Raw genomic sequence first — 26,879 nt, forward strand, 5'->3', positions numbered from 1 at the left:
TGATGAAGTCAGACCCGAGGTTAAAACAGTGGTGCATCTTGGAGGACAAAGTTTACATTTCGGCTGTACATTAACCTCTTTTGCCCTGATGGATAGAGAGTAAATAAAGACAGCAAATTACATGATTTTAAGCATTATGTGTGGGGAAGAGTCTCAACATTATTATTTTTTTTTTAAATAAATGTTTTTACTCAAGGTTTTTCAATAATTTTTACAAAACACTCCAAAAAGGAAAATAATACAAAGAAAACAGGGCAATATGCCAACAAAACAAAACTTAACCCTCTAAACGATTAACAATTTAACACCCATCTCAAAGCAAAATGGGGCATGCGCCCCTTACAAAAACAAAAATAAATCAGCCCCCCCCCCCCCCACCCCCCACCGGGTTGCTGCTGCTGCTGACCTCCACCTAACGTTCCGCGAGAAAGTCAAGGAACGGTTGCCACTGCCTGGAGAACCCCTGCAAGGACCCTCGCAAGGCAAACTTTATCTTCTCCAACCTAAGAAACCCTGCCATGTCGTTGACCCAAGCCTCTACTCGGGCTACCAAGGAGGCAAAGGCCAGAACTCTGGCCTCTTTCAACTCCTGCAATCCCGGATCATTCGATACCCCAAATATCGCTATCCCCCAGCTTGGTTTTACCCGAGTCCAAGACCTTGGACATAGCCTTTGCGAAGCCCTTCCAAAATTCCGTAAGCGCCGAGCATGTCCAAAACATACGGGCGTAGATTGCTGGGCTCCCCGAACACCTCACACACCTGTCCTCTACCCAAAAAAAATTACTCATCCTCGCCCCTGTCATATGCGCCCTGTGCACCACTTTAAACTGGATCAGACTGAGCCTGGTGCAAGATGAGGAGGAATTGACCCAGCCCAGGGCGTCAGCCCACAGGCCCTCATCCAGCTCCTCCACCAAGGCTTCCTCCGCCTCCTGCAGCTCCTGGTATATCTCCGTTATCTTACCCTCCCCGCCCCACATGCCCAAAACCACCCTGTCCTGTATCCTCCGGGCAGGCAGCAGCGGGAACTCCCCTACCTGCTTTCTCACAAACGCCCAAACCTGCATATACCAGAGTCTCAACATTATTGATGCATTCCTGAGACACCCACCCCCATTTAATTTATGAAATCCACCCCCATCTAATTTATGAAAACATCAGCTACATAAGAGAAAATGTATGAGTAAACAGCAACAAAGACTTTCCAGTAAGTCAACAAGTGTGGAAAAAGACAGGAACCTGATGGCCTTGAGGAGCACTTAAGATCCAACAATCCCATATCCCCAGTAATAGCTTACAAACAGAACCCACTATCCTTTGTTACTCTCCACAAGTCATGAACAAATTGGTTAATAACAAAAAATATTTGTCAAGAATCTATTGCTTACTACCTCTTACTTGAGCTGCTTATTCCTTGTTGAGGTGCAGGCAAAAAGTAGGAAAAAAGAATATTCAAGAAATCTGCTGAGACTGTATAAAAATCCTCAAGTACTTTGATTATATAATAATTTATGTGAATAAGCTTTCTTCAGTTTATTACAGTACCACGGGTATATTCAAGGTGATTGGTAGTTTGGGCAATTATTTCCTTGTAACTGGCTAATACTTAAAGGCATACACACTGAACCATATTTGTAGATGTTATTATTTCAGAATCGACTTAGTACCTCCACCAAGGAATAAGCAGCTCTAACCAGTAGCCCAAGGTACATAATGTTACATTACTACAGTTTTGGAAACCTGAAACTGTTAAACACAAAAATCTCACAGTGATGACCGATTCCACACTTTGATGCACTGCAAAATGTTCCAAACGTATCCCCCTTATACCATAGAGCATATTTAGATTTCAGAGTTAACACGGGAATAGCACAGATGTTCATGGTATGCTTTATTGACTTAACATTTCTGGTTACATAATTCAGCACATAGTCTGCAAAGACCAGCAGTGTGAAACTCCCATTACCAGCCACGAGGGTAGGCTCAGTTTTCAGGTCTTCCTACCTCTTCAGCAAGCATCTATGCTCCCAGCAATTTATATCTCCACCGTGAGTGCTTTGTCTTTGGTTTTTTTTTGGGGGGGGGGGGGGGGGAGAAAGAGAGAGGAGAGAGAGAGAGAGAGAGAAGAAGAGAAGAGTGAGAGCGCGAGAACAGGGCATCAAATTGACGGCTCATCAAATTGCAACAGGGTACATTCAAAAGTGGTTTGTTTTTGCAGACTACATGATCAAGGCTATACGTGGGCTAAAACTGCAGCAGTTAATATTCATCTAGCATGACAGCTTCATACAATATCCACAGAAACTCTATAAATAAATTGCAATAAACTGCATTAGCATTGCAACTGTGTATTCCTATGGGCAAGGGCAGAAGAAAAATATACCCAGGGTGAATATGCACTGTTTTACTCACTGATTTTATGCTGCGACTTTCAATTACATATGGCGTTAAATCAAAAATATTCTCCATTCACTTCAAGACCATCAGTAGATTGCATAGAAATTCCAGATTCTAAAAATACATAAAATGTTGCTTTCAATGTACATTCATATGGAAAAAAATACATTGTTAGTGCATTTTGGTTTCAGTCTTTGGTTAGATTTACAGATATATAGCATCTTAACATCTCAAACTTTTGAAAGCATTTCAGGTCCATTAAAGAGTGTGATTGTCATGTCAGCAAATCCAACTTTTATGGATACAACAAGATCCCTTATATTACTGATTGTTTTTAAGTGGTGTTGGTTCAGGGACAAATGCAGGTCAGAATATTGAGGACTCGTTTGTTACAAAGATCAAAGAACAAAACAGTACAGGAACAAGCCCTTCGGCCCTCCAAGCCAGTATGCTCATGAAAGCAACCTTGGCCAAAATCCTCAGCACTTCCTAGTGCCGTATCCTCTATACCCATTCTCTCCATGTATTTGTCAAGATGCTTTTTGAACGCCGTTAATGTAGCTGCTTCCACAACCTCCCCTGGCAGCGCGTTCCAGGCACTCACGACCGTCTGTGTAAAAAACCTGCCTCCTTTAACCTTTGCCCCACGGACCTTAAACCTATGCCCCCTAGTGACTGACCCCTCCACCCTGGGAAAGAGTGTCTGCCCATGCAGGCTATCCATGCCTCTCATAATGTAGTAGACCTCTATCAGGTCGCCCCTCAACCTCTGTCATTCCAACGAAAACAGTCCGAGAGTCTATTCAGCCTCTCCGCATAGCTAACACCCTCCAAACCGACTAGGGGCTTTTCACAGTAACTTCATTACAGTGTTAATGGAAGCCTACTTGTGATAATAAAGATTATTATTAAAAAACACATTCCTCAAGTCAAGTTGTTCGATTGCCTTATACATGTTCAAGGACATGCAAATTCATTGATATCATCAATACCTCAGGCCAAACCACAATAGCTACAATAAAATACAATGAGGCCCTTCAGAAAAAGTGCCAGAAATCATGCTATACAATTTGCAACTGGATTCTGATACAATACATCTAGTACCTGTTTATACTGAAGAGTCACATAGGGCATATGGAAATGTATTAGTGAAACAAGCCTGCTTATATTATGGGTCTTCATCATCAAGAGGAAAAAATAATGTGCATGCCTGAATACAACTGTGCTCTCTGCCAGTTAACATGCACACCAAAGAACAGTTGAATCTCTCCTTTTCTCCCCCTTTTCTTGGATGGCAGTTTTTTGTGCAAATGTGATATGTAGAAACAGGTGTGTACAAGGTTGGTTTTCATTCTGATAAAGATCACACAACCAAAACATCATCATCAATCTCTTCAGGTGCATTGCCAGCATTTTCTGTCCATAGTCCAAATTTCTAGCTTTTACTTCTAATTGGTGCTGTATTTATGTAGTCCCAAATTCAATATTGATTTCTCTACAGCTTATGAAGATCAGAAAGCAGTGACAACAGTGCATCATGTGCCTCGGAATGGTTTAAACATCCCGATCTCGAAATCTGAAGTTTTCAATACATAAACAAAGGATTTCCCTCAGCCACCCCATTATTTTAAATCCCATTTGCTTCTGTACTTAATGGTTTTGACACGTACAGTAGATGAAAAATTCCGAACCTATAAAAGGAGATCTCACTGATCCAGCTTGAATTCTAGATTAATGTTGTGGTTTGAACAACCATGTCAGAGAAGATATTTCTTTAACTCTTGGCCTTGTGAAATGGACCGAACAAACTATATTTAAATTTAAGCAAGAAAATGCTAACAGAAAGGATTACATTTTGAACACTACTGATTGCTTACAACTATCAACCGCTGTCCAAAGATGATCAGTGACTTGAGATCCATGAATGCAATGTCAACTTTGAATCACATCCAAACTTATATCTGCATAATTTATTCATATAAAATAGCTACTGTTCACCAAACCCGAACCCTCTCAATTTTTCGATCGTACCCCGTTTCCCGAAATACCGCACTTCATTTAACATCGTTCATTTAATAACCCCAAGCTAATGCCAAAATCAAGCAAAAACTCAAGTCTGTTTTTTATTGGTCAGTAAGAAAGCTGCACTCATCGATGTTACGCAATTAGCCGCAGCATTAAAAAATGCACACAAACTAATGTAGCAGCTGGAAGGCCATCTGTGCACATTCTGGGAATGGTGCAGTGGTCATTTTTAGACATTTTGGGGCAGAGGTTGGTTTGTACTACATAAAAGCAAATCTTTCATGACTGCAATGGCTTTCAAACGTTTCCGTCGGGGATAAGCCCTGTAAATCTGTCCTAACATCTAAAGGCAGTGACTGTTCTTAAAGAAAAATAGCACTATCAGGATCGCAGCCTCTTTTTTAGTCTTATTCCAGCTAGTTTTTTCAGATTTAGTATGTTAAATTACTTTACCAAGTGAGCTCTCTAATAATCAGAATGCTCCTTTCACCAGTCCAATTTTACCTCATTAACAGTGAATCTATGCATCAAACAGAAAACTCCTTTCACAGTTATATTATATGGCCTTCTTGGTTAACTCCACTGCCTCACAGCACCAGGGACCTGGCTTTGATTGCAGCCTTGGGTGACTCCTTTTTGTGGAGTTCACGTGTTTTCCTTGTGTCTGGGTGGGTTCCTCCGGGTGCTCCGGTTTCCTGCAACAATCCAAAGATGTATAGGTTTGGTGGATTGGCTATGATCAATGCACAGGATTACAGGGAGAGATGGGGGGAGGGGGTTTAGGTAGTGCTCTTTCAGAGGGTGATGCAGACCCGATGAGCCAAATGATCTCCTCCTACATTGTAGGAATTCTATAGATCCTATGATCGACCTCAACTTCAGAAGGTGGCAGAATGAACATTCTACTAATCTGGATTTAAAAATAAACTGCCAAACAAATTTGTACATCTGCAAGTGAAATGTAGCAATCAGCAATCAATCACTTCTTAAAAAAATAATTAAGTTGTCTGCTGCACCAAACTCACTTTGTGAATTGAGCTTGCTGTAAGGTACAGGACTTAACCACTAGTGCATTGATGGCCTCCACAGAGTCTTACCATCTTATTTATATTTCTACGAAGACTACACGAGGTGACATATTATCAAAATCTGACAAACAAAATTTCAAAATCAATCCAATAGAACTTGACGAGCATATTTAAACTAAACCCACAGGATTCTTATATTAGAATTAAATGACGTGGGCCCTCCCACGGATACCTGTTGAAAATAGTTTATTACCCTATTATGTCAAAAGAAAAAGTTATGCTATTTTCTGTTTGTTAATGCAGTTTTTAAATCCTGTATGCATCATGCTGAAACAAAAGAAGCCAACAATATGATGTACTATAGAAAAAAACAATTTATTTTGGTCTCATCCTTATCCATATTTTTTCACGGGACGTATTTATTCCGAAGCCTCTCAAGTTCCACCTCACTCAAAACTCGGCTCTTTCCTAATTCATACTAAAGCTCTCACGCTATTACCATATCATTTACATCATCCATCAATTACTTCTCCCCTCAACATACCAAATTCCTCGCCTATAAATCCCTCCATGGCCCTCCCTCTACAACCTTGGCAGCCCATTATGGAGGCATGCACCCATTCTTCCAATTGACATGCTTGTGATCCTCCCTTCACCCATCTTGACTTTAAAGTAGGTTAAAGATTTGCATAAACAACGTTTTGCACACTGAAATTCCAGGCCTTGGCTGTGTCTGGGTAATAGAAGATAGGGCACAGAAACCCTACAGTGCAGAAGGTCATTCGACCTATCAAGTCTGCACCAAGCGTTAAAGAGAGTACTCTACCTAGGCCCATTCCCCCGCCCTATTCCCATAACCCCTTCTAACCTGCATATCTTTGGACACTAAGGAACAATTTAGCAGGACTAATTCACCAACCTGGAATCTTTGGACTGTGGGAGGTACGGCAATCTAAAAAGGCCACCCGCAAAAGAATGATGGGAATTGTGGTCAGGTTAGGGCACAGACAGGACACAGCCTGTGTGGATTGCAAACAACAAACTCAGACTTATGCAGAAACTTGCACCTGCTAGAGGAGAAGAACCCCCCCCGCGTATGCGCAGGAACACGCCAGCCGGTCTGCGCATGCGCGGAACCATACAGGCGGTTCTGCGCTTGTGCCAACTCGCGCCGGCCCGCCTCCGCCGGTTGGCACAGCGCCAACCCCTCCGCCGCCGGCCTAGCCCTCGGAAGTGCGGAGGATTCCGCAACTTCCGGCTGGCCAGATGCCGGAGTGGTTTACGCCGTTCTTGGCGCCAGCGTCGGGCCATCCCACCAATTGCAGGAGAATCCCACCCCTTATCTAACCTGCACAGAGCCGGTCACTTGGGAGTTAAGTAAAGGTCGTTTAAACTGCTAGATATAGTCTAATATGTAGGAACGTGTAATTTACCAAGTATAGAACTAATCCTATGATTGATAATAAACTGTGATTGTACTAAAATACTGGTTTGTGTGGTCATTGTCCAATACACGGAACGCACTCGCATATTGTGGTTATTATTAATGAAGATAGAAGTCAACAGAGGAAACCAGAGCACCAGGAGGAAACCTATGCAGACATGGGGAGACGTGAAAACTCCACACAGTCCCCTGAGGCTGGGTCCCTAGCGCTGTCAGGTAGCAGTGCTAGCCACTGCACCACCGGGCTACCCTGAATGTATAAATGTACGTACAAATTCTCCAATAATTTTAATAGTTATACATGCTGCCACTCTCCCTGGCGGGCAGGGTGCAGTCCGTAAAGATGACAGTCCTCCCTAGGTTCTTGTTCGTCCTCCAGTGCCTGCCCATTCTCATCCTAAATCCTTTTTCAAGCAGGTAGATAGGAGTATTACAGGATTTGTGGGGGCAAATAAGACCTCGCGGGTTAAGAGACTGTTTTTGGAGCGCAGTCGGGGGGGGGGGGGGGGGGGGGGGTTGGCGCTGCCGAATTTGTGCAGCTATTACTGGGCAGCGAATGTGTCTATGATTCGGAAATGGGTAATGGAGGGAGAGGGGTCGGCGTGGAAACGGTTGGAAGCAGCATCCTGTACAGATACTAGCCTGGGGCACTGGTGACAGCACCGTTGCCGCTTCCGCCGAAACGGTATACCACGAGCCCGGTAGTGGCGGCGACACTGAGAATTTGGGGGCAGTGGAGATGGCATATGGGGGGGGGGGGGGGGGGGGGGGGGGAGGAGAGGTAGGGGCCTCAGTCTGGACCCCGATAAGGAATAACCACAGGTTCGTTCCAGGTAGGATAGACGGCGGGTTACTAAGGGTTACGGCGGGAATCAAAAGGGTGGGGGACTTGTTTATCGATGGGACTTTTGCCAGTCTGAGGGCGCTAGAGGAGAAGTTTGGGTTTTACATAGATTACATAGAACATACAGTGCAGAAGGAGGCCATTCGGCCCATCGAGTCTGCACCGACCCACATTAATCCCTCACTTCCACCTTATCCCCGCAACCCAATAACCCCTCCCAACCCTTATGGACACTACGGGTAATTTAGCATGGCCAATCCACCTAACCTGCACGTCTTTGGACTGTGGGAGGAAACCGGAGCACCCGGAGGAAACCCACGCGGACACGGGGAGAACGTGCAAACTCCGCACAGACAGTGACCCAGCGGGGAATCGAACCTGGGACCCTGGCGCTGTGAAGCCACAGTGCTAATCACTTGTGCTACCGTGCTGCCCGGGTTGCCCCCGGGGAACACTTTTAGGTACATGCAGGTTCGGGCATTTGTGAAAAAGCAGGGGGGGAAATTCCCGCTGCTACCTGTCGGAGGATATAGGACAGGGAGGTCTCGGGCGTGTGGGTCGGGGATGGCAAAGTATCGGACATATACCAGGAGCTGCAGGAGGCGGAGGAGTCCTCAGTGGAAGAGCTGAAGGGCAAGTGGGAGAAGGAGCTGGGTGAGGAGCTGGATGAGGGCCTGTGGGCTGACGCCCTGGGCAGGGTCAATTCTTCCTCATCTTGCGCCAGGCTGAGCCTGATTCAGTTTAAAGTGGTGCACCAGGCGCATATGGCAGGGGCGAGAATGAGTAAGTTCTTTGGATATGTGAGATGTTCAGGGAGCCCAGCGAACCATGCCCATACGTTTTGGACATGCCCGGCACTTACGGAATTTTGGAAAGGCTTTGAAAAGGCTATGTCCAAGGTCTTGGACACGTGGGTAAAACCGAGCTGGAAATAGCAATATTTGGGGTATCGGGTGATCCCTGGAGTGCAGGAGTCGAAAGAGGCCGGAGTTCTAGCCTTTGCCTCCTTGGTAGCCTGGAGAAGGCTCTTGTTAATGTGGAGGGATGTGAAGCCCCCAAGCGTAGAGGCTTGGGTCAGTGGCATGGCAGGGTTTCTCAGGTTGGAGAAGATGTAGTTTGCCTTGCAAGGGTCCTTGCAGGGGTTCTCCAGGCGGTGGCAACCGTTCCTTGACTTTCTCGTGGAACGTTAGATGGAGGTCAGCAGCAGAGGGGGGTGGGGGTGTTGATTTAATTTTATTTGTAAGGGGCAAATGCCCCACCGTGTTTTGTTTTGTTTGTTAAATTGTTAATTTGTTAGAAGGTTAAGTTGTTTTTGTTAGCATATTGTTTTGTTCTCTTTGCATTATATTTTCTTTTGTAGTGGTTTGTAAAAATTGAAACATTTTGAATAAAAACATTTTTTTAATATGTTGTGATAGTGGCAGGGTCAGAATAAGTTATAATGGGGCAGATAAGCTTTCCCATCGGTGCTTGTGTGTCATAGTTTTGGAGCAAAGTATATAAAGTCATGGGGCTGGATTCTCCGCTGTCGGGGATTTCCCGAGGGCGTGGGGCGGCCCACAATGGGAAATCCCATTGGCCAGCTGGCGAGACGGAGAATCCTGGGGGCACGACACACCAGACATCTGGTGCAGCGGGATGGAGAATCCCACCCATGATCTTACAATACATGGCATCTGATGACAAGAGTATAGAAAATGTAACAGGCTATTCACCAGAGTGCTCTCTTGCTATTCTATTTTACATTTTAATTATTTTCTCAAAAATATTTACTCTTTCCATCATGAATGGGGGAAGTATTCCCAGGAATGGCCAATATAAAATGCTTATTATATCAATAATCTTCTTTCGCAGCAAACCTTACAATGAAGTTAACTTTCTTGTCTATACCCAGGCTATCCTTGTATTATGCCAATACACCACACAAGGGAACAGAATGGACCAGGCCACTTGCCACGGCACTGGCTTAAATACATTTTCATTCTTGCATAGTTTCTGAGTAACAATATTTCTGCATTGTTGCTTTATTTGTAGAACTCTCCAGACAACAACCTTTTGATTAACACCAAGAGATGTTATGTCTGCTATTGCATTGGGAAGAGAAACGCTTTTTCACTTACACAGTTAAAATACCTAGGTAGTAGACAGGTGAAAAGAATTGTACTTATTTCTTCCATTTTATCCCTTTTCCTTTTGATTTTATCCCCAAGTTGTGTCCTTGATTGAGAGGACAATCTATTCCAAGGTGTTAATCAATGGAGCTTTGAAAGACCAACATTTGGACATAAGAGCATAAGACATAGGAGCAGAATTAGGCGATTCGGCCCATCAAGTCTGCCCCGCCATTCAATCATGGCTGATATTTTCCTTTTCCCTATAACCCCTGATCCCCTTGCAAGACAATAAGGAAATTGGTGAGTGGGTGAGGGGGAAGAGAGTGGGCAGCAGGAAATGGTTGAATGGATGTTTTTTCTACAAGAGAAATAATCAGTGGTTCTGACAGAAAGTCCGAGAGCACAGGGGCATAATGCAAGATTAGTTTTTGAAGGTAGAGCAGCAGAATTGGGAAACAAGCAGCAATCTGGAGTAGACGGAATGTAGAGTGCAGGTATTGGCACATAGATGCAGAATATCATTCGGAACAGCTACCAGAGGCACAAATGCTGCCAAAAATGAATCTCATTCCACTATTTCTCCTTGTAGTGGAATAACTCGGGTAAAAGCCTTGAATCATGAGATTTCTACAAAACTAGCCCTACCAACAGAACAGCAAATTTTAAACTTACTGCATTAACAAAACCTGCACCTGACCTGTAATAAATATCTGCACTCAATGTTAACTTACAGACTTTTCTGATGTTTCAGTCAATACATACACTAAGGTGCCAAAAATCCTTGCTTTAATTTCTTATCCATATCGGTTTAACCCATCTCAATCAGGGGGGCAATGACAGAGAGTGGTTAAACAAATTTCACATGCAAAGAATTCATGTGAAGTTAGCATGCCACTTCAATTTATCACAAGACGATCCAATTGTACAGCAGGCTAAAACACACAAAAGTAGTTATTCAGAATTGTCAATGACAGCTTATTTGCAATCTAACAAAAAGTTAAAGAGAAAGAATTAACTAGGCTTGGGGATCTATTTTATAGATAAGTGATCAAGAATTTTCATTTTGGTACTGCAGCTTTACAAGTTTGGTAAATATGCCATGTAGATTCACTGCAGAAACATGTGAGATTCTTGGATTTATAATTAATAGAATCCAAAGCAATGGACATTTATGCTAGCCCAAACCCTGCCTTAGGACTAGATTAAAGAATTATATCCAATTCTGGCCACACATTTCAGAAAGGATGTATATGAAGATTTACCAAAATGATACCAGGGATGGGGACTTTTAGTAACGTGAAGAGACGACAGAAAGTGAGATTGTTCTCTTTCAATTAAAGAAAATTAATAGAAGATTTAACAGAGGTGCTCAAAATCATAAGCAGTTTTGATATGATAAATAAAAGCTTTCCCCACTGGAAAGTAGGACATGAGATTTAAGATAAATGCCAAGAATCTAAAATCCATTGAATGAAAGGGTGGCAGGATCTGATTTAATTGTAATTTTCAATAAGGAATTAAGTATATACCTGAAGGGGAAAATCTTCAAGGCTACTGGGAAAGAGTGGGATAGCTTTCAAAGAAGCATGCAGGTACTCTCGGCTGAATGACCTCCATAAGTGCTTCAAGATCCTATGATTATTTGGTATGGGGAAAAGCAGTTACTGATCATTAACTATTTACAAAAGTCTGTTTACCAAAAATTTCACAAGTAAATAGGTAATGCTAAATTCAGGTTACAATGCACATATGATGACAGTTTTACTGCCAACTGCAAAGTTGACAATTTGTGATAGGAATAATATCACAAAGCCAACGGTACACTATGCTGAACAACATATGGGAAGTAGATGTGTATATCAATTTTTTAAAGTTTAAAGAATCCTGCCTAAAACATCTACTTACTTATCTAAATTGCATTTCCAGTATTTTTTAATGTTAATTTAAAGGTTTTCCCATTCCTCATCAATACCTTTTACATTATATTATCAAACAATTATTGCAACTTCAATTTTACTTTTAAATTGTTGACTATTTTAACGAGCAACGTTCCTGTTCTTGAATAAAAGTGCCTTGCAAATGTGCTGGTCTATTATTGGAACCTTGTGTTAAAATTGGCTACATAGTTCCTACATTACAACTGTGACTGCGCCTCAGAATACTTGATTGGTTGTACAATGTTTTGAGACATCCTGAATTTGGAAAAGATGATCATAGAATCATAGAATTTACAGTGCAGAAGGAAGCCATTCGGCCCATCGAGTCTGCACCGGCTCTTGGAAAGAGCACCCTACCCAAGCCGGGAATCGAACCTGGGACCCTGGAGCTGTGAAGCAATTGTGCTAACCACTATGCTACCCTGATATATAAATACAAGTTCTTCCCTTCCCAAAATTCAACAAAATTCTAGTATCAAGAAGATGAACGTCTCAATAAGCAATTATACAATAGCCTGGAGCATGAAACGTTTATTCTCTCTGCTCCCATGTCTGATCCCTTGCTTTTTCTTCTACTTTGCATAATACCGCTAGAGTTAAAAACAAAACCCCCAGGCTTCAAATGCCCCACTACCATTGTGAAACTAATTAATAAAATGCAGAGGATTTCCTGCAGAGCAAATCTCACAACATGCTTACAATCACAAAAATAAACGTTTATGGTCCACAGTATCACTCAATGTGTTTATGCTGTGAAATAAAGATATAAAAAGTCTATAGTTACTCAAGCATTTGGATCTCTGACAAAAAAAAATTCATTCAAATCGGCAAAGTCTGAATTTTCTAAAACCAAACTAAACCAGGCACAAATTGGGAGCCAAGGGCTAAGACTGCAGAAAGGAGTGGTAGTGACAGTACTGAGAGTTAGCAATGACAGTTTAGCAGGAAAATATGTAACAGGGCCAACATTCAGAAATGGCAAAAGATATACTGCAAATTTACATGTCACTAGTTACAGCAATTACCCCATGTAATTTAATTTACAGAACTTAATTTTAAAAGCACAGAACCTGTAAAATTAACATGTAGAAAAGCTTAACAGGTAAAAACTAGTTCATGAGAAATGACAACGTATTTGTGGCATTTAGAATGAATAAAATCCTTGAGTATTTCATCTCCTGCCCTCGCCCAAATAGCCAGAGAATCCAAGCTACAAGTTATTTAGAAAAATACCCTTTCAAGAGAAATCTTGCTGATATTAAGAGATGGGAGGAGGGCGATGAATGTTAAAGTTATCTTAAAGTATAAATCTTAGCGCATTGGGTTAGCCCTGCAGCCTCACGGTGCCGAGGTCCCAGGTTCGATCCCGGCTCTGGGTCACTGTCCGTGTGGCGTTTGCACATTCTCCCCGTGTTTGCGTGGGTTTCGCCCCCACAACCTAAAGATGTGCAGGCTACCTGGATTGGCCACACTAAATTGCCCCTTAATTGGAAAAAATTAATTGGGTACACTAAATTTAGAAAATAAAAGTATAAATCTTAAAACAAACAAACGTACAGTTCCAACCAAGCAGCACCACATTGGCTTCAAGGAGGGGAAAACGTAATGTTACTCGACAAACCGCTACAAGAGCTTTTGTTAGAATTTACTTTTCACCAATTTTATGCCCTAAACACCCTAGCAGAAATATCAGCTCATACTGAATTATTTTGGAGTCGGTTAGCTCAGTTGGCTGGACGGCTGGTTCATTATGTACAGCAACGTCAACAGCGTGGGTTAAATTCATGTACCGGCTGTGGATATTCATGAAGGTCCCACCTTCTTAACCTGCCCCTCACCCGAGGAGTGGTGACCCTCAGGTTAAATCACCAGCAGTCAGCTTTCAAAGGAGAGAGCAGCCTATGGTCTTCTAGGTTTGTGGCGACGTTTACATTGTCCAAGAAACAAAGTGTTTGCTTTACAACACAATGGCAGCTTGGTATGAAGAGCACATGGCCACTGCACAATTCAGTGCAGAAACTATTAAATATATGAGTCATCAAATTCTAACAAACTGGTATTGGGTAAGCATTCATTATGTATGCTTATGTATGTTAGAATATGTTTCAGCTGGAATTCCACAGGTGCAAATGTTTTCTTAGCCAAGGTACTCACAAGGAGATATACAAGCTTCTTACATTTTAAGGAGTGTCTTAAAAGGTGAAGCGAGGAGACAAGTTGAGGAGTTGACTGAGGGAATTCCAACATATATAGCCTCAGCAACTGATGGCACAAGCCACCAATGGTGCAGAAAGTTGAGCTTGTGCAGAAAGTTATAATTGGAGGATCGCAAATATCAAGAGTTGGCGAAAGCTACAGAGAAAGGGAAGGGAAAAGCCATGGAAGGTTTTGAAAACAAGGACACCTTGTCAATCATTCAGTGAATCATTCGCACCCTCCTATTTCTCATTTACATGCTGCTACTTGTTGATCTGTCCAAAAAGATGCCAGGTTCCAAGTGTACACTGACGACATCCAGCATACCTAACCACCACCTCCTGATTCCTCCATTGTCTCCAAATTGCTCATCTGATATCTAATACAAAATGAGCAAAAATGTCCTCGAACTAAATATTGAGAATTGGATTTGGTCTCTGACACATACTATATTGAGAGTGGAGGTCTTGTAGCACAGTCCTTAGAATCGATGGCTCAGATGGGTGCATTCATAACATGTTAAGTATCACCCTGCAAACCCTTCCAACACACTCCAATGGCAGACAGCAAGAGCAAGCAAAATTCTTGATCATCCATTTGATGGAAAGAACACTCGAATCTCTACCATCATTATCCATAGCTCCAGATGAATACATGCGTGTAAAAATGCATGCTGCCATGCAGCAGCTCGGATTGCCTGAGTGATCTGTAACACACTACAAACTCCATTTCCAAACCACCCTGCCAACACCAAACCTCTCCCTGGTAACTGTCTGACACTGAACCAAACTGTTCACAACCTTGGTGTCATGCCTGACCCCAAGATGCACTTCTAAACATGTCTGGATTCTATTATTGCCTATCTCCACCTCTGGAACCCACTCTATTTTGCACCGCCTCAACTCACCTGCTAATGAAACCTTCAAACATGCCTCTAGATCGGACTATTCTCATGCACATCTGGTGAATCTCACATCTCTCACCTTTTCTAAATTTGTGCTCATTCGAAAAACTCTGCTACCTGTAACCTAATATCAAGTCCCATTCACCCATTACCTCTGTGGTCACCGACTTACACTGGCTTCAAATTAAGCATATACAATTTTAGAGCTCTCTTCCTCACCATTCTGGTGGTTAAGAATTGGAGAGCCAAACAATTGAGAAATAATTTGTGTTGGACTGCCATAACTCTAACAGCAAAAGTAATTTTTAGTCATGTAAAGTGAGAAAGCAGGAATAAAAATATTAGTTGGCCCACAAAACACAAATAGGAAACTCTCATGACCGAAGCCATGAATAGGGGAACCTCACAGGATTTCAAACATAATATTTCAAAACAAACTACCTTATTAAAAAAACAATTCTCTCACCATATTACACAGCACCATACAAAGATACAAAAACAAAAAAATGAAAAAAATTGGAAAGACTTAGCAGGTCATTCACATCTGTGGTGAGAACAGATGAGTCAAGGTTTCCAATGTAGTGTAGGTCCTTTACAGCTGGAAGTAATTGCAGATTTTTAAATAACATATAAAATGGATGGAAGAGGGAAACATGTATGACATATAACATTAAAAAGAAACTGAATGGCCTGTGAAGAACGTAAATGGAAAAGGCGTGTTTGTTAAATATCAATATGTCGGGGCGGCACAGTGGTGCAGTGGTTAGCACTGCTGCCTTATGGCGCTGAGGTCCCAGGTTTGATCCCTGTTCTGGGTCACTGTCCGAGTGGAGTTTGCACATTCTCCCCAGGCTTGCGTGGGTTTTACCCCCACAACCCAAAGATGTCCAGGGTAGGTGGAATGGCCACGCTAAATTGATCCTTAATTGGAAAAAACTAATTGGGTACTCTTAAATTTACAAAATAAAATGAATACGATCAGAAGTTGATCACAATGAAAGGTATTAAAGACATATATGAGACACAGAAAACTTGTGAATAGATAAGGCAGTGAGGGAATAAAGGCAAGCAGAAGTTGAAATAGAAAATACTAGAAAATCTTCAGTTCCTTCTCAGAGGTTTGCAAAAGAACAGACGGATCCATCAGCAGTGCATTTGAGGACCCATACATAACCTCAAGTACCACCACTCCACCCTCGCCCCCCACACCCGGAAAACACCAACATACAGGTCTGTTACGAAAGCCACGTCAGCTTTCAACAGTAGCTCAGAGACTAAACCAGGGCCATAAGTTTAAGTTTTAGGATAGTGCGGAAAGATCGATTTATTCCAGGAGTGAACAAAAGGGCTTAGTTATTTTACAAACAAACTTCACTAAAAGAAAAGAAAACAATATTTAACCTTCAACCCTAACAATAATAACAGATTACATGCAGTGTCTTAACTTTAACACTCGAGTTCCCATTAAACAACACAGTAACAGAACATGCAGCTCTCTTGCCACGTCTATAGACAGACAAAGGCAATACTTGCATTTATAAAGCATTTTTTCTTCTGGTAGGGACATTCGTTCTGAACCCTTTTCCAAAGCCTGCAGTGGTGGAAACTTTCACAAACTTCTTGGTCAATTTCCAAAGCCTTTTCCCTATACCTATTGAAAACAGGAATTTCTCTCTCTCTCTCTCTCTCTCTCCAAGCTCCGCCCAGCCCCTCATACAAAAGAGAGCCATGCTATTGATATGCAACTAACCTCCCATTGACAGACAAAGAGGCCATCAGATTCTGAATGGGCTAATAGAAGGTCAGATAGGAATGTCCCAAAGGACAATGGATCACGAGTGACTCACATTTGCTGAACCGGGCCATCCTGTGTATTCCCACTAACGGGTTTTAAGTCTGAATGGCACAATGTGTGGGTGAATCCCTTGAATTTCACCTCAGTCGATTTAACCCTTAAATTGCCTGCTACGTGCCTGGACCCAATTTTGTAATATCTCCCTCATGTGACATGTCACACACTGTGAATATCTCATACAAACAAAAGTGGAAGCTAAAGTTAAGGTCTAAAGTTATTAAATAGAATATATGCCATAGAAACATAGCTCTCAGCCCAACTAGTCCATGTCAGCGTTACAATTCAATATTGTGGGCAGAATGTTGCTAAGTGCCAAAACAAAAATAAGCTGCTGTTCCTCAAGACTGTGTCTGTGGAACAGTGGTTAAGGATAAAGTGGTCACAGTGGACAAAGAATTGAAGAGGCAGGCGACATGGAGTTCAGGATCATAGCTAATGGCAGAACGGAGGGGTTCAGTACTATCAAGATAAGATGAGATGCAGCATTTGAGGTTGAAGGAAATATAAATGAATCACTGTCTCACTAATGTTTGAATCCCAAATAATAATAAATAGTGGGAGGAGGTGAATTGACAGGAGTTGCAATACTTCTCGGTAAATACAAATTTTACAAGAGAAGGACACAAGGTGATAGGGATGATGGAACAGCAAATTAAGTAGAAGAGGGAATGGTCCCACTGGAAAATAGAAACAGACAGGGGAATACGTTTGTGGGAGGATCATGTTAGAAGTCATGATAATGTGGGAAAACAGACTGGGTGGGAGGGGAAGATAAGGTGTACTCCATCAGAGTTGCAAGAGTAAGGGCCAAAAGGGTGTCAAAAAGCAAAACAAACTTGGATTTATAAAACACCCTTCATATCCTTGGGATATTCCAAATTACTTTTGAAGTGCTGTTGTTGTTAGAATCGCGAGGTTTAAAGACGCTTCGGGTAAATGCTGGAGGTCATGTGACTCATTCTCAAGTCTACCTCACATTAAGCCTGCATGGCTTAATTGTTAGAGATAAAAGGGAGACTTAGATTATTTTACTGTGAGGAAAGTGTAACATACGCTGTTGCTTCACAGCGCCAGGGACCCTGGTTCGAATACCAACTTGGGGCACTGTCTGTGCGGATTCTGCACGTTCTCCCCATGTCTGCGTGGGATTCCTCCAGGCGCTCTTATTTCAAAGAACAAAGAAAAGTATAGCACAGGAACGGGCCCTTCGGCCCTCCAAGCCTGCGCATACCATGCTGCCCGTCTAAACTAAAAGGTGTTGAAGATATCAGGGTATAAACAGTCACACTGTAAACTGTCCGTTTACTCCTAACATGAAAGAGTGTGTGCATATAGGGTAGCCAGTTAGAATTTCTCCTGAATTGAAAACTAATATGTTTTTATATTGCCATGGGGAAAGAAGGCAGAGGCAACCATTTTCAAGATCAGTATACAGGCTTCCCCATAAATCAGTAAATATCGCAGTAAAACACCATAGGTTTTTTGATCAGTAGTGAGAAAGGCTGCTGACTTTACAAGCTACGGCAGCCGGATGCAGGAATCCATCTCCAGTCAAAAAAACACAGCCTGCAGCGTTCAATGGATTTGGAAGATTTGTTCAGGCATAGCCAGGGGAAAGAAGAATCATTGGAACAGGTTTTACTCTGTTTGTGGGTTTAAGAAACTCTCCGAAATCTGAACAAAGCATCTGGAGGCGGTCACTTGAAGTTACTACTCAATGAAGTGGGGATATGGGAGTAAATCTGGACTGTTTGCTATTTAGACTATCATTCTGTGGAGAGTGTGAGGAGTATAAAAGGGGGAATCCTCCTCTCTGCAGTTTAAAGTAAAACCTGCCTATTAAAAGAGGATTCTGTTTCGTCACTAATATTTTTTGCCATTTGTAACAGTAAAGTTTGAAAACATGAAATCTTGTTGTGTCATTCTTTCACCTATCAAACGGAAGTTCAAATCCCTTTTTAAAAGTTACAGCTCTCTATAGGTATTGTAGAGAAACATAATGTCTGCTTTAGCCCGACAAATAGCAATGAGATAAAGGTCTAAATAATCTATTTTTAATAAAGGTATTGTTTCAAATATAAATGTTGGCCAAGGCCAAGGGAGAACTTCCCTGCCCTTCTTTGAATAGTACCAGAAATCTTTAACGTTCAGTCGAGAGGACAAATAGTACTTTGATTCAATACCTCACCTGAAATATTGCACTTCTGGCATCACAATACTGCTCTGAAGCAAGGGAAATAGATAATGATAAAAGCAAAATAGATAATGATAAAAGCAAATTACTGTGGATGCTGGAATCTGAAACAAAAACAGAAAATGCCAGACAATCACAGCAGTTCTGACAGCGTCTGTGGAGAGAGAGAAGGGAACTAACTCTGGATGACTCAAAAGACCTGCTGTGATTGGCCAGCATTTTGTGTTTATGTGCTGGAAATAGATAATGGTCTGTCGCAGCATAAGGGAATCCTTAAAGGATACTTCAGAAGTTCTGATATGAAGCAGCCTGTTCGGGGAGGCTGGTACGGGAATTGAACCGTGCTGCTGGCCTGCCTTGGTCTGCTTTCAAAGCCAGCGATTTAACCCTGTGCTAAACAGCCCTTAAATGGCATCCTGAACTATAACCTCAAGAGTGTACTGCCAAAATTCCACCAACACATCTCCTGTCGCACCAGAGGCCCCAACACTCTCGACCACTGCCACACACAAATTAAGGGCGTCTACCGTTCCATCCCGACCGCACTTTGGAAAATCAGACCATAAGACGGTGCTCCTTCTCCCAGCATACAAATAGAAACTTAAGCGGGAGAATCCGGTTAAGGAGACATGCAGTACTGGTCCGAGGAAACAGAGAGCTCCTATGTGACTGCTTGGAGTCAGGCGACTGGTCCATATTTAAGAACTCAGCAACCAACCTAACCAAGTATGCCACAACCGTCACAGACTTCATCAGCAAATGTGTGGACAAATGCGTGCCAAAGAAACTGGTACGCACGTTCCCCAACCGAACCATGGCTTAATCGGGAGATTGACTCCCTCCTGAGGGCCAGGTCTGAGGCGCTCAAGTCAGGCGACCTGACCGATACAAGAAATCCAGGTATGACCTCCGCAAAGTCATCCAGGATGCCGAGACAATATCAGACCAAGATAGAGTCACAGACGAGCGTTACAGACTCTCGTCGGTTGTGGCAAGGCCTAAACACCATAACAGGCTACAAAGTGAAGCAGAGCAGAATCTCCGGCAGCAGCGCACCCTTCCCCAATGAACTCAACGCATTCTATGCTCCGTTCGATCAGGAAACCAGCAAACCGCTGTCAACTGCTCTCGGCATCCTGGATGACTTTGCAGAGGTCATATCTGGATTTCTTGCATAGGTCAGGGTCGCCTGACTGAGAGCCTCAGACCTGGCCCTCAGGAGGGAATCAATCTCCCGATTAAGCCATGGGCACACCCATACCCACGTCACAGCTTCCTAAGTCAGATCGACCTTCCTGAAAGTGAACCCTTGGAAGGCAACGGGTCCGGACGGTGTCCCTGGTCATGCACTCAGATCCTGCATGGACCAGCTGACAGATGTGTTCACGGACATCTTCAACCTCTCCCTACTCTGTTCCGAGATCCCCACCTGCTTCAAGAAGACCACCATCACCAAAGAAGAACCAGGCAACATGATTCAATGTCTACCGTCCAGTGGCCCTGACATCGATCGTAATGAAGTGCTTTGAGAGGTTGGTCATGCACATCAACTCCATCCTCCCAGAATGCCGTGATCCACTGCAATTCGCATACCACCTCAACCGGTCCACAGCAGTTGCCATCTCCCTAGCACTATACTCATTCTTGGTACATCTTGAGAACAAAGACCCCTACATCAGACTCCTATTTATTGACTACAGCTCCGCTGTCAAAATCATAAATCCCAGCCAAGCTCATATCAAAGCTCCAAAACCTAGCACTTGGCTCCTCACTCTGCAACTGGATCCTCGATTTTCTGACCCATGGACCACAATCAGTAAGAATAAACAACAACACCCCCTCCATGATAGTCCTCAATACCGGGGCCCCACAAGGCTGTGTACTAAGCCCCCTACTGTACTCCCTATACACACACGACTGCATGGCAAAATTTGTCTCCAACTCCATCTACAAGTTTGCTGACGACATGACCGCAGTGGGTCAGATTTCAAACGAGTCAGAATGCAGGGGGGGGAAGATAGAGAACCTAGTGGAGTGGTGTAACGACAACAGTCTCTCCCTCAATGCCAGCAAAACTAAAGAGCTGGCCATTGACTTCAGGAAGCAAAGTATTGTACACACCTCTGTCTGCATCAACGGGGCCGAGGTGGAGATGGCTGACAGCTTCAAATTCCTAGGTGTGCACATCACCAAAATCTGTCCTGGTCCACCCACGTCGATGCTACGACTAAGAAAACACAACAGTGCCTATACTTCCTCAGGAAACTAAGGAAATTTGGATGTCCATATTGACTCTTGCCAACTTTTGCAGGTGCACCATCCTATCTGGCTGCATCAGGGCCTGGTATGGCAATAACTCGGCCCGAGACCGCAAGAAACTTCAGAGACTCATGAAAACTGCCCAGTCTATCACACAAACCCGCCTCCCATCCATTGACTCTATCTACACCTTCCGCTGCCTGGGGAAAGCGGACAGCATAATCAAAGACCCCTCCCACCCGGCTTATTCACTCTTCCAACTTCTCCCATCAAAAGGAGATACAAAAGTCTGAGAACACGCACAAACAGATTCAAAAACAGCTTCTTCCCTGCTGTTACCAGACTCCTAAACGACCCTCTTATGGACTTAGCTGATTAAAACTACACTCCTGTATGCTTCACCCGATGCCTGTGTCTATGTATTTACATTGTGTACCTTATGTTGTCCTATTACATATTTTCTTTTAATGTACTAAATGATTTGATTGAGCTGCATGCAGAAAAGTACTTTTCACTGTACCTCGCTACACCTGACAATAAACAAATGAAATCCAAATGCGTAACTAGGGCTGTAGATAGGGCTTTAAATGAAATAGCGGGGAAACTAGAAAACCTAATTTAAAGAAGGAGATAAGAGTGCAGGTTAACAATGTGGTGGATGGTTACCAGACAACAAAAGTGAAGGACAGAACAGGTGAATGTCTTTATGCATCAAAGAATGGGTGGGGTTACTGGGTTATGGGGTTACGGGGATAGGATGGAGGCATTGGGCTCTTTCCAAGGGCCGGTGCAGGCTCGATGGGCCGAATGACCTCCTTCTGCACTGTAAATTCCATGATTCTATGAATTATAGAAGAGTAGGGAAATCTAACATTAAAACAAATTTCAAAGCTTTGTATCTAAATGCAAGCATTCATAACAAACGTAATGAGCTAATGGTGCAAATAGAAACAAAAGGTTATGACTTAGTGGGGATTACTGAAATGTGGTTACAGGAAGACCAGGTCTGGGAATTGAATATTCAAGGGTATGCCATATTTTGGAAAGATAGGGTGAAAGGAAAGGTGGTGGTGTAGCCCTGCTGGTGAGGAAAGGGATCAGTGTTGTAATGAGAAATTACAAATTACATAAGCACTGGAGATCAAGATGTATAATCAGTCTGGGTAGAAATAAGAAATAACAAAGGGAATAACAAAGTTCCTTGGTATGAGTAATCTATCGGTCCCCAAACAATAGTTCTACAGTGAGGCACAGTATAAACCAGGAAATACTGGGGGCTTGCAAGAAAGGTACGGCAGTAATAATGGGTGATTTTAATATGCGCAAAAACTGAAGGAAACAAACTGAAGGGTAGCTTGGAGACAGAGTTCATTGAATGCATTAGAGATTGTTTCCTGGAACAGTATGTTCCGGATCCAATGAAGGAGGAGGCTACTCTCAATTTAGTATTCTGTAATGAGGAGGGATTAATTAATGACCTCATAGTTAAGGGTCCACTAGGGTGTAGTGACCATAGTATGGTAGAATTCAAGATTCAGTTTGAAGGCGAGAAAGTGGAGTCTCACAAGTGCTCTGGAATTAAACAAAGGAAATTGCACAGGCTGGAGGACAGATTTGACCCGTATAGACTGGGCAGGAAGGCTAAAAAGGTAGGTCAGCTGATGAGCAGTTATTTAAGGAGATATTCAATTCCTCACAACTAAAATACATCCCAGTGAGGAAGAAAGATGGAAAAAAAACATCCATGGCTAAACAAGGAGGTCATGGAAATTACAAAGACAAAACTAAGTTATATCAGACTGCAAAAGGCTGGAAGACTGGGGAACTTTCAAACCTAAACAAAGGGATGCTAAAAAAGTAATAAAAAGAGCTAAGGTAAATTACGGAAAAAAAACTAGCACAGAATATCAAAATGGACAGCAAAAGCTTCTACAGGTATATAAAAGAGAAGCGAGTAGCTAAGGTGAATGTTGGCCCTTGGCAGATGAAACTGGTGAGTTAACAGTGGGGAACACAGAAATGGCAGAGATGTTAAATTAATACTTTGCCTCAGTTTTCACGGTGGAGGACAATAGTACCATTATTCAGCGGTAATAGAAAGGGTGGAACTTGGAGCAATCAGCATCAATAAGGAAACGGTACTCAACAAAGCTGGAATCATAGAATTTACAGTGCAGAAGGAGGCCATTTGGCCCATCGAGTCTACACTGGCCCTTGGAAAAAGCACCCCACTTAAGCCCACGCCTCTACCCTATCCCCATAACCCAGTAACCCCACCTGACCTTTTTGGACACTAAGGGCAATTTAGCATGACCAATCCACCTAACCTGCTCATCTTTGGACTATGGGAGGAGACTGGAGCACCTGGAGGAAACCCACGCAGACACGGGGAGAACGTGCAGACTCCGCACAGACAGTGACCCAAGCCAGAAATCGAACCTGGGATCCTGGAGCTGTGAAGCAACAGTGCTGACCACTGTGCTACCATGCTGCCCATGGGACTCTTGGGATTGAGGGCAGACAGGTCCCCAGGGCCTGATGACCTACATCCTAGTTAAAGAAAGTGGCAGCAGAAATAGTTGATCCATTGGTTATAATATTCCAAAATTCCACGGACATGGGAATGGTTCCAGTGGATTGGAAAAATGCTAACTTAATACCCTTATTCAAAAAGGCAGGGAGGCAGAATGTGGAAAATTACAGACCAGTTAGTTTAACATCGGTTGTTGGAAAATTGTTAGAATCAATTATCAAGGACGCAATATCAGGACATTTGAAAAGCCAAAGTGCTATCCATCAGAGTCAGCATGGTTTTATGAAGGGCAAATCACGTTTGACTAATTTGCTTCAGTTCTTCAAAGATGTAACAAGCAAAGTAGATAACGGGTATCCTGAAGATGTAGCATATCTGGACTTCCGGAAGGCGTTTGAGAAGGTGCCGCACAGAATGCTGATTCACAAGGTGAGATCATGTGGGATTTGGGGTAACATATTAGCTTGGTAAGACTGGCTGACCGACATAGAAAATGTAAATGAAAATCGCTTTATTGTCACGAGTAGGCTTCAATGAAGTTATTGTGAAAAGCCCCTAGTCGCCACATTCCGGCGCCTGTTCGGGGAGGCTGGTACGGGATAGACAGAGAGTCGGGATAAATGGATGTTTTTCTGGATGGCAAGATGTAACTAGTGGGATGCCACAGGATTTGGTCCTTGGGCCCCAGCTATTTACAACCTATATTAACGTCTTGGATACAGGGATAGAAGGTTCTATAGCCAAATTTGCAGATGACACAAACATAGGTGGAACAGTAAGTTGCAATGAGGAAATGAGAACCTTACAAATGGATATAGGGGCAGCACGGTGGCACAGTGGGTTAGCCCTGCTGCCTCATGGCGCCGAGGTCCCAGGTTCGATCTTGGCTCTGGGTCACTGTCCGTGTGGAGTTTGCACATTCTCCCCGTGTTTGCATGGGTTTCGCCCCCACAACCCAAAGATGTGCAGAGTAGGTGGATTGGCCACGCTAAATTGCCCCTTAATTGGACAAAATGAATGAGGTACTCTAAATTTATTTTAAAAAACAAATGGATATAGATAGGTTAGGAGAGTGGGGCAAAATGTGGCAAATGGCATTTAACGTGGATAAGTGTGAGGTTGTGCATTTTGGTCAAAATAATGGAAAGGCAACATGTCTAAATGGAGAGAGACTTTGGGGTGCTCCGGAATGCAGAGGGATCTGGATGTCCTCATGTATGAGTGACAGAAAACGAGCATGCAGGTGCAGCAGTTAATGAGGAAAGCAAACGGAATGTTGGCATTTATAGCAAAAGGAATTGAGTGCAAAGATAAGAAGTTTTGTCGCAACTATAAGGGCATTGGTAAGACCACAACTGGAGTATTGTGCACAGATTTGCTGCTCTTATTTGAGGAAAGGTATAGTGGCATTGGAGGCAATTCAGAGGAGGTTCACAAGATTTATTCCAGGGATGAGGGGTTTGTTGTATGAGGAGAGATTGAACAGTTTAGGCCTATACTCTCAAGAACGAGGGGAGATCAAATCGAGGTATACAAGATGCAAAAAGTATGGATAAAGTAGACGTGGAGCAGATGCTTCCTCTTGTGGGGCATTCTAAAATGAGAGATCATTATCTTAGAATAAAAGGTAGCAAATTTAAAACAGTTTTAAGGAGAAACTACTTCTTTCAAAGGTTTGTGAATCTGTGGAGTTCGCTATCCCAGTGTGCGGTGGGTGCAGGGACAGCGAATAATTTAAGGAGGAATTAGACAGATTTTTAACATGTAATGGATTGGAGGGTTACGGAGATGGGCAGGATAGTGGAGTTGAGACCATGATCAATCAGCCATGATCACATTGAAGGTGTTTAGGCTCGGGGGGCAAGTTGCCTACCGCTGCTCCGAGATCATGTGTTCTAGGGAGGAGATATTCTGGCTGATTTTGCAATCCAACTCTTGGACTGTAGCTTTGGAGGTAACAGATGAGAAACGTATCAGCCATGGAAGATTATTTATTAGAATGGCGGAGCAAACTCGATGGGCCGAATGGCCTAATTCTGCTCCTATATCTTATGAGCTTTTGAACCTTGGATCCTCTGATCCCCTGGGAGACCCCCATGAGTGTTGTTCCGTTTGGTCCCCATTTGTGGAGACCAGTACTGAACGGCATTTGCCCAAGGTCTCCGAGGCAAGGGAGATTGATCCCACACCTCGGATAACTCAGGAATCTGCACATTAAAAGTGCGACTAGCTGTGCTTGCTTCAATATGCAGATTCGTTTAAAAAGTGACCCTGCCCACAATTGGCTGGATTCACATCACAAAGTCTTCCCGCGAGGCATTGAGAGCCGGTTAGATCCCGGGAGAAGGGTCTCCCAGCTTGGCCACGCTGCTCCACAGCGAGCTACTTTGGGTGCAGCGTAGCCATTAAATCGTGCATTCGAGACAGAGATATGGCATGTAAAGGGAAGGGAAAATGTAAAGCTTAGTTTAGGTTTTCTGCAGAATAATGCCATGAAGCAGCCAACAAGCATTAATATGAGAGTAAAAGACGCCAGTGGAGAGACCAGACTAAAGCTTGGACCAATGTTCAACATATGACACAAAAATATAGGCATTGCCAAGATCCATGCAGGTTTTCATAACAACACTTTTTAATCTGCAGGCAGTGAGCAGAGTTAAAGAGTGGGAACAAGTTCAACAAGGCAGAGGAGGGTGGTTGTTGATGTGGACTGGTTATCGACTATCAGTAAAATGATCCCTTTTGGAACCAGTTTTAGAACCAGCTTGTTTAAAATTCCTCTGACTTTCCTAAAGATTCTATCTGATCTATCGTTCTCATTCAAGGAGTTGATATCTCGTTCATTGCTCAAGGAAGCAGAGAATCCACAGGACAATGGATGAGCAATATAGGATTAAACGGACTTCATGATTATAGAGACGTGGAACTGAAATTTGTCTAGAGCGTGCAATGCTGAATAACATCTCTGCTGTAAATACGATGTAATATTGTTACAACACTTGTGTACATATACGGAGCACACAGTATTTTCATTTTCTTCCTGCCTCAAATCGGTACTTCTTGAATTCTGTTCCTTAGTTTATAACCAGTACAGCTACAATTTGAGCAGTGCAAGTAAGTTCTGCTAGTCTTCAATAAGCAAAAAA

General features: G+C 43.0%; 1 protein-coding gene across 9 annotated transcripts in view; it reads right to left on the minus strand.

Annotated features, from left to right (window-relative positions):
* Nucleotides 1-26,879, minus strand: part of LOC140388150 (speckle-type POZ protein-like A) — a 392,296-nt gene that overhangs the window by 324,630 nt on the left and 40,787 nt on the right. For 8 of the 9 annotated variants that reach the window (XM_072471935.1, XM_072471910.1, XM_072471950.1 and 5 more), the window contains exon 2: nucleotides 2,416-2,514. The exons of the other annotated variant lie outside the window; for it this stretch is intronic. The gene's annotated coding sequence lies outside the window, so the exon portion shown is untranslated. The remainder of the gene's footprint in view (nucleotides 1-2,415; nucleotides 2,515-26,879) is intronic. 9 annotated transcript variants of the gene reach the window in all.

This window comes from Scyliorhinus torazame, chromosome 2, assembly GCF_047496885.1.
Source record: "Scyliorhinus torazame isolate Kashiwa2021f chromosome 2, sScyTor2.1, whole genome shotgun sequence".
Taxonomy (NCBI): Eukaryota; Metazoa; Chordata; class Chondrichthyes; order Carcharhiniformes; family Scyliorhinidae; genus Scyliorhinus; species Scyliorhinus torazame.